The 13,757-nt window shown below is 43.6% G+C and overlaps 1 protein-coding gene across 4 annotated transcripts in view; it reads right to left on the bottom strand.

Moving 5' to 3' along the window:
* Window positions 1-13,048, bottom strand: part of LOC144726373 (growth factor receptor-bound protein 14-like) — a 134,484-nt gene extending 121,436 nt beyond the window's left edge. For 3 of the 4 annotated variants that reach the window (XM_078605043.1, XM_078605053.1, XM_078605025.1), the window contains exon 1: window positions 12,667-12,893. The gene's annotated coding sequence lies outside the window, so the exon portion shown is untranslated. Of the gene's footprint in view, window positions 1-12,666; window positions 12,894-12,985 lie in introns of those variants that run through there. The other variant, XM_078605034.1, reaches the window with a different exon arrangement.
* Between the last annotated feature and the right edge of the window lie 709 nt (window positions 13,049-13,757).

The following is a 13,757-nucleotide window of genomic DNA, read 5'->3' on the forward strand; positions in this document are numbered from 1 at the left end:
AGAGCAATGGTGCCAGATCGTGCGCAGGCAAGGACCGTGAGAGAATGGGGCTCCATCCAGCAGTGGATATATCGTGGCTGATATATCATAATGCATTTACAGAGAGACTGGTTGTGTTGAGGCTATGGAGTGCAATCAGGTGTTTGGAGGCTGACGCAGTGGCAATACGCTGGCTTGCCTTTGGCCCACATTTAACGCAGGTTAGAACACAACTGCATACCCATGGAAACGAGGCTTAAGTGTTCCAAATAAATCAGATGGTGACCCACTAACCCCCCGACACTCCCAAGAAATGCTGAATCTCCTTTTCCATCACCCGCCCCCCCCCTCACTTCATCATCTACGACTGATAATTATTAACGAAATACTTATTACATTATCTTCCTCAATCCCAATGTAAATAAGAACGTGATCATGTATGTATTTTGAACTTTGGCACCGTACGTAGCCAACCCTGCTAATCGGAGGTGCGGAGCAAGGACAACAACCTAAACACAAAAATACGTCTTAAAGAAATGAGTTTTAATTCTAGATTTTGCAAAGTGCAAATGTTAAGGTACCAGGTCCGATTGTTCATACGATATTTAGTTGAACTGCTCATCCGCAACAACAAAAGAAACATGCCATGTCCTCCAACACGACTCAAAATTGTGTGAAAGGGAAATGCACCAATTCGGGAAATAGAGTGCCCCTATGTGTTTGAATTGTACTCAGGGGTGTTCTTAATAAAAACAGAAGAGGCCGCTCCCATCCGCTCTGCTTCTGACCAAATTTGTTTTAGAAATAAAATCCTGGTAAAGGGTGAAAGTGCAGTCCTGCAATTTCTTACCACTGATTCACAAGGGAGCTCTACAGAGCCCCTCTAGAGAACTCCTCTTTACTGTAATTGACCTACTCTTACATGCTTGTCAGACTCCTTGGCGGAGGCAGAAGTACCCACGCTTTTCCCCACTTTACCCGAACTGTTGGGTGGACAGAGGCAGGGGGATTTATTTAAACTGCCATGCCTGGAGATCAAACTGGCAACCTCTATTTGCAAGTCCAGTGTGCTAAGCTCTAGACCACTTTTGGGTTGCTAGTTTAACTTGTTTCAATTACACTACGACAGTATCCCTGTGTTCCAGTCATGTAAGCAGTGTGGTATGGCAAAACCAGGGATATATTCAAGGGCAAATTTGGTTGAAATGTGCAACATCTGGCCATGGCATTGATACATTCAGAGGTTTCTGAATGGATATAATCAAGCCAATACAATTTAATACTTTAAAATGCATACAATCTATTATATATAAACACATTAATTGGCTCAAAACATCTCAATAAAAAAAGAACCGCAGAGCCTGGGCAATTGTTGGCGGCCATTGACCACTTGGCTGCCTTCCTGCTTGTCTGTAGTTCCACAGTGATCGTGGGATGCAGATTGCGCGAGATGCAGTTTGCATGAATGATGCAAAATATAAAACTAAACATTTATGATTATTACATATCCATTAATGTTCCACCAACACCCTCACATTTGTAAATCGTTTATTACTTAACCATATACAGTACAGTAATTGTTTTCAGTGCCGAGCATTATTTATTGTCCTGACCATTATTGTTAAATTATATCCATCTTGCTTATTCTGGATTGTAAAATGTCGTTGTAAAATGTTAGTCACCACTTTATTCTCTAAGACATTTAAAACGTTCTGTTTGGCGAAAATATTTGGGTAGACCGTTTTATTGCACTGCAATATTTATGTTGGAAACAGCTACGGCAAACGAAAGCAAGCGAATTGAGCAGCTCCGTTGTATCGTGTCACAGTGACCCATACCGCTAAGTCACGTAGATTAAGGTCTGATCCAACAGTTGCATGCGTAACTGGTTTCCATTCATCAAGGCTTTGTTTTGCCCTCTTTTAATCTCTAAAGCTGAGTCATCTGATGGTTTAACTCGTGGACGACGCTGCCTATCATCGGTTCAATTACTCGACTAATACAAAAATAGTTGGAAAAATGCCTCACCTCTGTTCTCACGTGTGCCACTGGATGGGAGGTGATGACCACGGGTTTGTTTACATCATCGTCATCATCATCCGCGCCACACTAGGTGTGGCTTGTAGGGGGTTTCCTGCCTTCGAGAGGCAGCAGGAAGTTGTTTGCAGTCTTGTTTGCACAGTATCTCTTTGTCTCAATCCAGAATTAAATGTAATCAATGTTTCCATGCATTGTTACGTGGCGAGTATATATGCTCATGCATATGCACAAGGAGTGCATATGGGGGGCACCGCGGTGGCGAGATGTTAACTCCCTCGCTTGGTATAGAGGAGTTTGTGGGTTCGACTCCAACGCTGATGCCTGTATATTTAGAGTTTGCATGTTCTCCCTGTGGTCACGTGGATTTTCCTCCAGATCCTCTGGGGGTTCCCTCCACATTTAGAAACATGTATTTAGCTGCTATAAATGTATACATAATAACCCACCTTTTGAGCTATCACTTGTGGCCAGCTCACTTCTGAAAAAATGGCGATTTAGCTCATGGGCCTTACCTTTGTGACGAGGTGAGAACATTACAATCTCGGTGACCTTGGTTTAATTCCTGGCCATGGAAACCAAGGGCGAATGCTGTTGCACAACTGGTCTCAGTCTGCTCGATGTGCATGCAACATACCATGGTTTGGTGGTTTGTCAACATTAGCACTGGAGAGATACAGGTGGCCATGCGGATGTGCTGCTGGCCCCATCACCTCTCGTATGCCAAGGTAGCTTTAACAGATATTTGCTGAGAGCACATGTCGCAATAATCCATCCAGGTCAAAGAGGTTATCTTTGTCTTAGTGTCTAAATATACATGTTATCATGTTCTGTGAAAACCAAACAACCCCTTGAGCAAAAGCTACTGAACATATACTCCATGTTTTAATTGTTGTCTCCCTGCTTAAACAGGAGAATAGGGCAGAACTCATCTCCCGAAGCCCATGATTGAGATTTCACATTCCCATGGCTGTCTCTCAACTGGGTGACCACTGTTGACGTCTCACAACGTGGCACTCATGCCATCAACTATGTACAGATGCCAATTGGCCAAGTTGTACCTGGACTGGGATTTGAACAACATAATATTCTGATTGTGAGTCGAGCACTATGGGTCTTTGTAAGTGCATTGGAAATGCATTGCTATCCAACTCAATGTTATTCATCTGTTTGCCCAATGGGATTTGTTACTGAACTACTACTTTGTGCATTTATATTCTAGCCCCCCACTTCCCACCCCAGCCGCACTTCTTCTCCCTCTGCCACACCCCCTCTCTCTCTCCCCCCTTGCCCCTCCCCCTTTCTTACCTTTATAACCTCTTGCCACGGCAGCTCTCTCGCCTACTTCAGCATTTTTCTTGCTGTGGTTGTTCCACCTGATGAAGATTGCTTGTGTTGCGATCGAAACGTCGTGATTTGTTTTATTTTATTTCCGCCTACGTGACTGTACCGAAAGAACCAAAGAGTATAGAGTATCTTCTTGGTTATTTTAGTAAAGTCACGTAGAATGGAAATAATAAAATAATAAAAAATAAAACATAATAAAATAATTTTCACGACGTTTCGGCCACAACGCAAGCAGCCGTCCTCAGGTGAAGAACAGGTCTGTCGAGAAGACAGAGACTCTGTCCTCAGGTGAAGAACAGGTCTGTCGAGAAGACAGAGACTGTCTTCTCGACAGACCTGTTTTTCACCTGAGGACGGCTGCTTGCGTTGTGGCCGAAAAGTCGTGAGAATTATGTTATTATGTTTTATTTTTATTATTTTATTATTTCCATTCTACGTGACTTTACCGAAAGAACCAAGAAGATGAATCCCTGCAGTCACGAAAGCTTTAAATCGAAGTATAGAGTATGTATTAAGTATTTATACGATCAGCTGGAGCGACGGCCCTGTGGTTCTCGCACTGTGTTACGAACCGAGTGACCCTCGTTCCATTCCCAGCCATGGCTAACATCAGTGAAAAACTATATTTAGACCGTTCATGGGCTTCCTTCCCTCATTATTTACCTCCACTGACCATCATGGTGAAGTATGTTAATGCAATCTCCATGACCACATGGTGTGTGGAGGTCTTCGTTCAGCATTGCATTAACAAAGGGTTAAATTATTATTATATTTATATAAAGCACACCTCTTGTGAAGAAGCATATTACCTACCTTTTGAGGGTTAATGCACTATGAAATTGGTTCTTGTGTAATCGTGTTTATAAACACTATGGTTTGGGTTGGAAACACAAGGAGATTGATATGTCACATGAAATGTGTTAAATAGGTACGAATGTACACTGTGGAGGGAGGCTGTCTTTGTGTAATGGTGAGCACACTGGACTCGCAATCTCTACGGCGCAACAGTTGAAATGGTGCAAGTTTCATCTTCTTGGTTCTTTCGGTAAAGTTACGTGACTTTACCGAAAGAACCAAGAAGATGAATATTCTTAGGTTTTTTCGGTAAAGTCACGTAGGTAAAAACATTAAAAAGTAAAATAAAATAAAAATCACGACGTTTTTTAATGTTTTTACCTACGTGACTTTACCGAAAAAACCTAAGAATATGAATCATTGCAGTCACGAAAGCTTCAAATCTAGAAAGAAGATGAATCCCTGCAGTCACGAAAGCTTTAAATCGAAAAATGGTGCAAGTTTTTTTAGATATCCCCATTGTGTGTATTCTTGGCCGGGGAGAAATGTTGAAATGTTGATTTTAAAAAGTAAAACTACGCTCGAGGAGAAAACTGAGCCCGAAGTATTTTATGCAATCAGCAGCTACTACAGTTTGTCAGTTTTGTTATTGAGCTCCATTATCAAGTTATGAAGAACGATTGAAAACTTGCCAAAAAAACATTGTTGAACTGCAAAGTGATGTGTGTGTGCATAGCACGCAACACGTACATTTCCACCCATACACACACACTATATTATATAACAGCACAATATGACGCTGGTATACAAAGGGAAACTCATGCATAAAACATGTCAGAGGCAGACAACTACGCATGCCCTAAAGTGATGAAGGACATTGATATACAAGCCATAAATTGTTGCTCCAATTTCAAATTTCACAGATGAACGTCACCAATTGATTTAGTACTATTTTTACGATTCAATAATTTTTTGTCATCACTCCAGGAAATGGCCGGCTATAAGTGTCGCACGGTTCCATGGGATTGTTCACCCACCTCGGTCTATCAACGCAAGCAAAAGTCACAAATGCAGTGCGCTCTGTGAGATATAATAAGCGTACAACAATCATCTGTTCAGATCGCAAGCCTTCAAATCGAGATTCATCATTGGCCTTTGTCCATGGGGTGAGACGATTGTCAAATCTTAAGGTGTAAAAAAAACCAGGACACATCACGAGGACTATTTCTCAACGTGAGAAGAGGGGGAGAAATACATGTAATTGCATTGTCTTGAGAGCTATGTTATTACATGACTGACAGAAATCATGACTTTTAAAGTCCTGTAAAGATGTAGAGATGTCTTAGGACAGCTACATCACAATCACCTTTCTGTCATGAAAAATGGCAAAGGACTTGCTGAAAATGTTGTCCGTGGGAAATGTTGGCTGTTTTAGAATTTGTACATACAGTATATAAACTATAAACATAAAAAATACCATTGGGACTACATTTTATTTCAAGGACTACATTATTATGTTTTTACATTTGTTTACCCAGGAAAGCGTCACGGAGTCTCATGTGACTATCAGGAGGGTCGTGACAAGTTTCCGTAGTAGGGGCGATGATCCTAATTCAGTAATTTGAAGGTGAATTCTCAAATTTTGACCAAGACACCGGCACACAATGGCCTACTTTTGCAAATAACGTCACGCTCCATGGGTCATGTCACCACCCTCATTAAAAAGCACAGTATCTCGGTAACTTAGAGTGTTATATAAACACCCAGATTACTGATTAATAAGGAATTGCCTACATGTATGGCTTTTCTGTATAACCATTCTGAAATACGGCGCGACATTTGGAGACAAGGATCAGTGGATCACAGACTTGTGAAAACAGCACTGGAGCTGGGAGGCGGCAAGAAGATGGCGATACAGCAAAGCGGGATCGTGAACTAATCTGTGCAGACTTTTGAACATTGCTGCTTCATACGTAACGTGACACGTTTTTACTGATTTTTACTGATTGGCCGTGTCGGGTGGTGGAGGGTTACGACACATTTATAAATAACGCGATCTAAACCCAAAAACGTTGATTATGAATAACATTGGTCGCGAAAGCCTACGTGTTAAACTGCTTCATACGTATGGGTTTCCTCCCTCATGCTATACACTCATAACATCTAATTTGCAAACATTCCATTGCAGGAACCCTCTGAAAATATATATATCTTTAAACTCAGTGAGGCTTTCCTAGAAAAATAATTGTTTACTATTATCATGATCAGCCATGATCAATCCACTGCTGGATTAAGGGCTTCCCCAAGCAGTTGGATCTCTCGCGGTGCTACGATGTGACAATCCACTTAGCACCTGTCCACGAGCTGATTTCATTACTCCATCTCTGCAATTAAATACCACAATTCACAATATCAAAACAAAGCTTCGTTGGATGGGAGCCTTATTGGAATATGTATTATAATGCATGACTTGCTTACTAAGCGATTTGGAGTAAATACTGTACGTAGAGATGTGTGTACAAAGATTAAAATGGAACTGCATGTCCCGGCAATTATATGTTTGTTATGGGGAGACGGTCATAGCAGAGAGGTAGTGAGTGATTTGTGTAATACAGGCCGAGATACGAGCCTGGCACTCCTCTGTTTTATGGTTGGCTGTTCTTTTTAGGTATGGTATATTAAAACAAATATTGTTACAGTTTACGTGCCACCAGTTTCTCTTTGAAACACGGAACCTTGGCTATTCGTGGGTCTCAATGTCGGGCAATTAAAGGTTTATACGCAGGAGAGATTTATGACTTTTATCAGACATTCTTTTGGAGGAGGGAGTAGGGGAGAGGTGGCACAGTGGTTCACGCCCTGCGCTAACGAACCCAGTAACCCGAGTTCGATTCCTGACCACAATTAACATAAAGTGTCATGAATCGAGTCTTGCTTCCCTCCCCCACCACCGCCCACTTGCCTTCATCAAACCCAAAGTGACCAGCGTGGAGAAGTATGGTCAAACCATCTCCATGGCCAACGCAGCATGGAGAGGCTTGCATCCAGGAGTGGACTGACAAAAAGCTGTAAATGAAATAAACTGAGACAACTAAATATGTATTACTGTACTTAAATAAGGCAGTATTCTTAGATACTCCTTAGATGATTAACATTATTCAACATTTGGTGCACAAGGCACACTACTTAATTTCCAATTGTTAGGTACAGTATAAAATTAAAGTGTCGAGACATATAGCTTATATGTCCAATTAGTTTGAAGGACAATGCATATATTATCGGAGTGTGTTTTTTGTTTGCATTTGACTGCAAGTATTGTCGTTAATGCAGATATGAATCCTTGTAAAAAGGTTTCAGTTTTGTTGCCATAAAAAAGGGGGAAACCCCTATTATTATATTTTGGTACTGGCAAAGGAGGTCTAATGATGACATAGAGCTTGTTGAATTAACATATCAGGACGAGCTAACCGTGAACTTACTCAACGAGGTTGCCTAGTTAGTTTGCTAACATGTTTTGTAATTCTTTTGCAAAGTGTAATTAAATGCTACCTTAATGTTTTTATGAAATTTTTTCATGATTTTCGGACATTGGATTGCATCGTCATGAATGGACCACAGCAGCTGTGAGCAATCTAAATACTTCACTAAATAATGTAATCAATTTCATATCTGGCAATCACAAAGGCGCTATGTTTCACAGACGGACATAGTCTGCCAGTAAACAACAATGTTGGTATTTGTAATCCCAATTGTAGGCAGCTTTCAAATTTGGACCGTGAAGCCATCGCACAAATATGCCTACTCATTTGGAATGACATCAACGGCGTCTTAAACGTCTGCTGTGAAGCAAACGACGTATATCTGTGTGGTTAATACACCCACAGTAATAACCAGGACAGCCTTAGGGATTGGAACCGCGAAACACTGCAACGAGTGGGAAATGCGCTGCCGCTGGGCCATGTCACGGGACAAACTCGTGACTGACATACACTCAATCAATCTGCTCGAGTTCTGTCGAAGGCGCATGACGTTAGAGTTAATTACCTTAACAAAGATTCCGCATGCCAACGAAAATATCTGCGTGAGACACTGGGAATGACAACGGAGAGCACTTGCAGGCTTGAGTAACATGCGAGTCGACTGTCCCGACAGCCCAGCTAAGTGACGACAATATGTGCGGCTTGGCCTCACTGATCTTTGAGGTCCTGGTGCCGCACAACGGTCAACCAGACAAGTCCTACGGAGAGTCAAACTGTGCCACACAGGGCACACTTTTTCACTACAACTCACAACATCGGTTTAGAAATTAAGTCTTCAAACAAACGAGGAGTCAACATTCTAAGAGACGCTCTTGCACGATATGGGATCACTTTGAAATGAACTCGGGCATTCATAACCCTCGCATGCGTTGAGCGTGCGTTTGCCTTTTTAATCTGGTTTCTTTTACTGTCTTATCGTTACACTAAGTATGGGAGGGAGTGTTCATCTGCAGTACTATTTAATGTTCCAAACTATGTCATAAAATAATTACATTGGCCATTCTCATTGCTTTCCTGTGCCTTTTTTTGGTGTTGTGCAATTCAATTCCTAATGTTTCCAGCACTGAAATCAACAGAACCTGAAGATACGGGATGTCCTTTGATCAATAATAATAAACCGTGGACAACCTTCACAACCTGGCGGTCCATAAGACCTGCCTACACAATGGCCAAATGACTACTGATAGTCTGTACAAAGTGTATATAACGATCGTTAAGTGATACATTTATTACACTCCTATCTTTAAAAAGTAATGTATTAACCCGACATTTTGGGTGAGTGGACAATATAACAATATACCAATTAAATGCCATCATCACTTTGAATGACCTGTTTCCACATGCTTTGCGGAACATGAATTACACATGCATGAATTGCCCATCAGTGATTGAACTTACACAAACGTGTATTTGTTCTTCATATTCGTTCTAAAAATATATACACTGCAAAAATTACTGCAATTCACATGCCAGTCAGTGCCTGTAAGCAATAGTTTACTGTATGTTAAGTGCTCACTTTATTATTAAAGTACTGTAGCTTTCACAGAAAATGTTGGCCTATGCAGGTCCTCAAGGAAGATCTGGGTAAAACCAACATTACATAAACAGTAGCACAACAAAAACCAGACTCACCCAGATAGGCTATTGTGACTGTTGACTTGCAGTAACCTGGTTTTCGTCTAGGGTCCCGGCGGGTTACAAACATACAAACCCGAATGGTCCAGGCCGACTCTGCAGCTGGCAAGTTTGTCAACTGTCTGCAAGCCAAGCTCAAAACAAAGGAGTTCTCAACGTGTACTCTACCATACCAACATGTACTACCAGGCGTACTTACCAGTAATGTACAGGGTGACTTGCGAACCCCCCAATGAATTGACCCCCGAACATTTGTGTTCTCCCTACGCATATTCATTTCTGTTTTAAATAAACCTCACTTTTAACAAAAATATATATATATACACGTTTTAGATAATCAAATGGCGGTTACAAGACATCTGGACCGACCTGTAAGTTCTGGTATTGTACACGTTATGGGAGTGGGGGGAGGAGGAAATCACTTAAGGTGGTTTTATGAAAACGTCTACTGACCAGTCTTTCTGAGCTTTGGACCTGAAAGTCCACCGAAGGTTCGCGACCGAGCACCGCTTCTGCTACAGTTTTAAGGGCTCTTTACAGAGTACCAGACACTCCATTGGCGGTGCATGTCGAATATGAATATCGCACAGCTGTTTGTTGGAGCCTGGAGCGAGTAGTAAGTGAACAACAGTGCATGTTACAGCTCACGCGTCCGTCTAAAGTTAACAAATGGTAATGTTCACGCAGTTATGCGTTCATAAGCGACCTTGTCCGAGGTTATGCTAGATAATGTAATCAATTTCATATCTGGCAATCACAAATGCGCTATGTTTTACAGACGGATGTAGTCTGCCAGTAAACAGCAATGCCGGTATTTTGTAATCCCAATTGTAGGAAGCTTTCAAATTTGGACCGTGAAGCCATCGCACAAATATGCCTACTCATTTGGAATGACATCAACGGGGTCTTAAAGATTGTGTTATAGTATCGCTCTTCCAATCACCTGGGGAGACATATGGGATATCTTCGGATATGGAAGGTTAAGCAGCTCTGATAGCGCGTGTATGGGCGATCACCAAGCATCAAGCAGGTGCTATAGGCGGCTGCGGGGCTGCGTTGTCAACAGAGGTCAGTGCAGCAATATCCATAGTTGTGCTATACTGTTGTCCAACGTCTATGTCCCCTTGCTTCACCAACCCGCACTCAACCAACGTGATGAGAAGTATGGCCAAATAACGCCGATTTAATTCACGACGCTGGCAAAGCCCTCATCTAGCCGTGGATTTACGCACGTATGTCTACACACATGTACGGTTACATTCATTGACGTTTGAATCAGAATCTGTGTTTACCCTGGAGAAATCCGATGAGCTCCGAATCTCTTTGTCACACGTTCAGTCGACGTGGGAAAAGGGGAATCGCCAACTACGCATCTAACAGACCTTTACTTTTCATTACCGGTGCTGCAATACAAAACTTGGCCCATTCCATAACCACTTTAGGAACTTAGCAAGCAAAGCCAACATGCGTCTCCACCCTTAGAAAGTGTGCGGTTGCCTCGGTGCTAAAGATACCTGGGAACGGCGTAGGTCTACACCTGGTAGCATACGACGATGCATTCCAATTAAGTTGCACACAGTGTATAATGTGTGTGTGTGTGTTGGGGGAAATGAGCTGCCCCGCTTAATGATTGTAGAAACTGTAATAGCGTTGGTATCTGGCGGCCCTGTGGCGTGACCTTGTTTCAAGAGTTGGCACCCCCACGAACTCCGGGGGTGGGGAAGGAGGAGGTCGGGGTGAGAGAGAGGGGGGGGGCACCACACAATGTTAAACAAACGTTGAGCAAACGTTGAACGCTAAACAGAACAACCCCCCCCCCCCGCCATGTCGTGCCCGCTCCTCTAGCTCTGCTGACATTCTTTTACTTGACTACAATCGTTTAGAGGGGGCTGGTGGTGGGTGCAGGGGGGGGGCTCATCCCCCCTCCAGCCCCGAAATTTAAACTCGCATGGCTGGGAGATGCAATGAGCATTGGTTTTATGGAAACTTACAAGAGGTATGGTCCAATATGTCTTGTGACCCCCCCCCCCCCCCCCAATGAATTGGCCCCTAACACTTAAAAAAAATCCTTTTCATATTCATCTCTGTTTTAAATATACACCTTTAAAAATATTACGTTTTACAGAATTACATGGGGGGGGAGGGGGGTGTCACAAGACATGGACCACCAGTTTTAATGTACCGTAGTAGTTCTGTGGGGGGTGGAAAGGATACTCCGTTTTTTTTCATTACTTTGGAAACCGAGACACGACCGTGATTGTAAAAGTTATTGAGTGTAACAGAGGCGAGACCCCCCCCACCCCCCCAAGTCCTTGTGCACAAACACTACAAATCGTCTCGTGTCGACAGCAGCAGACGCCTGTCTATTATCACAGTGTTCTAGTGTCGCGGTGGTGACAACTCGTGAATAGTCAATGGGCCTCGGATCTTTAAACTGGGAGTAAAGCAAACGCGTGAAACGCATTCTCGTCACAACGCAAGCAGCAGTGTTGTGTGTACTTACACCGCTATAACGTGGTGTCCCACCGGAGTACATAGTATAGCAAGGCCGTAATTATAATATAAATTGGGGGGGACAGATCCACCCCCACAATATTCAAATATTCAAAAAATGTCCCCCCCCCCCCAATATATTGCTATAAAATAGATGTATGTTTATATGATTGTTGTTATGGTTGTACTTTGTTAATCCCTAATCTCTGCCATTACATACAATGAAACAAGAAAAGGTAAAAAATAAAAAAAACAATGTAATACAATACACTATTAGACATTATTGTAAAACATAAATTAAAAGTCCATCCTGTGTGTTAGTGAATTTTGTAATATTTTAGGCAGGAAATTCGTTTTCAAATTGAGATTTTTTTTTCCCCTGGGGGGGGGGACCCCTGCTAGATTTGGTCCCCCCCCAATGTTGACTCCATGGCTACATACAGCCTTGTAGTATAGTGTACATCAAATCACGTCACTTTACAACGCGCATTGCTTGTACCGCTTGCTCTGGGCTGCGGCTAACACGCACATCAACCGGACAATGCGCGTGTTGATCGACACGCCGAGCAGAGAGAGAGTCAATAAATTGCGTTATCCTCGACACGTCGTTAATCTCCGACGACTCGCGTCCATTCGCTTAACACAACCGCTTCGAAATTAAGTCACTAGTTAGGACGACGACGACAGCAGCAGCAGCAGCGGCATCAAAGTCCCATCGCGTACCGTGTTCTCGCAAGATCAACAAACACCGGGGGTCGCGCAAAGAACTCAACGAAACGCGAGCTGGGTCAGAAGCAGCGGCGGTCTTCCGTGGCTTAACAGCACCTCGGATTGGACTTACCCCTTTCCACAAGGCAACCGGAGGAGGTCAGCTAGACGGGACTGCTTTAGCACCGCGGTGGTCAGCCACCGCCAGTAGTAGCAAGCGACTCGTTGCCGAATCCTTCTTGCTTGCTCTGCTTGGCCACCACCACCACCACCCACCACTACTACTACCCCCACAACAGCGGAGGAACGCGTGGACCCGATGCGGCCGGATCAACGCACGGACACACGCACACGCCACATACATTTATACACACTCACACATACAGAGAGAGAGAGAGCGAGACGCGTACCGGGGGTGGGGGGCGTGAGAGCATGACATCAGCAGTGTTTACCGTGGGGCGGTACGGGTTAGCTGGACTTGTTCATTAGCACGCGGTTGACTTTGTGCGCGCGCGCGCGCGTCCCTTTAAACTCCTCTTGTTATACTTCTTCACGCTCAGGTAAGTTCCCTCTGCGGCTTGGGCTCGTCCCACCTGGCAAACCACCCCCCAACGTTGCTGTTTGCTTTACGTACGATGAATGATGCAAGAAGAGCGGTTGGGTCGCTCATTCACTAGCGTCGTTTCATTCGCTGTGTGCGCAAAGAACGGATTCGACCCCCCCACCACCAACAACTCGCTGTCTCTCGCCACTGCTGGAGCTACAACTATTTTTATTTTAACAGATAAGGCCCAGCGAGTTATATATATAGAGAGCTCTTTTTCAGGAGCGACTTGGGCCACACCGTGATAGGTCAGCGAAGTGGCTTATCACGTGGACATTTATAGAAGCCAATTTTTCCTTCATGTCAATTTTCAATGTGGAGGGAAAACCCAGGGGGATAGATTCACGCGAACACATGGAGAGAGAGAGAGAGACACGCAAACTCCAAATACTATACAGCATGCGTCAGGTTCGGCATCGAAGCCACGACCTCCTGTAGACCAGGCGAGGTAGTTAACATCTCGCCATCGTGGCACTCCAACACGCCCGGGGGGCCTTTCATTGCCCGTTTCTGCCTCGGAAATAAAAGTGACACTTGGTCATCAAACTCTCTGCCTCGCCACGTGGTGTACAGGCAGTCCTCTACTTACGATAGAGATGCGTTACGACGACCCCATCGTA

Source organism: Lampetra planeri, chromosome 2 (genome assembly GCF_965212315.1).
Source record: "Lampetra planeri chromosome 2, kcLamPlan1.2.h2, whole genome shotgun sequence".
Classification (NCBI taxonomy): Eukaryota; Metazoa; Chordata; class Hyperoartia; order Petromyzontiformes; family Petromyzontidae; genus Lampetra; species Lampetra planeri.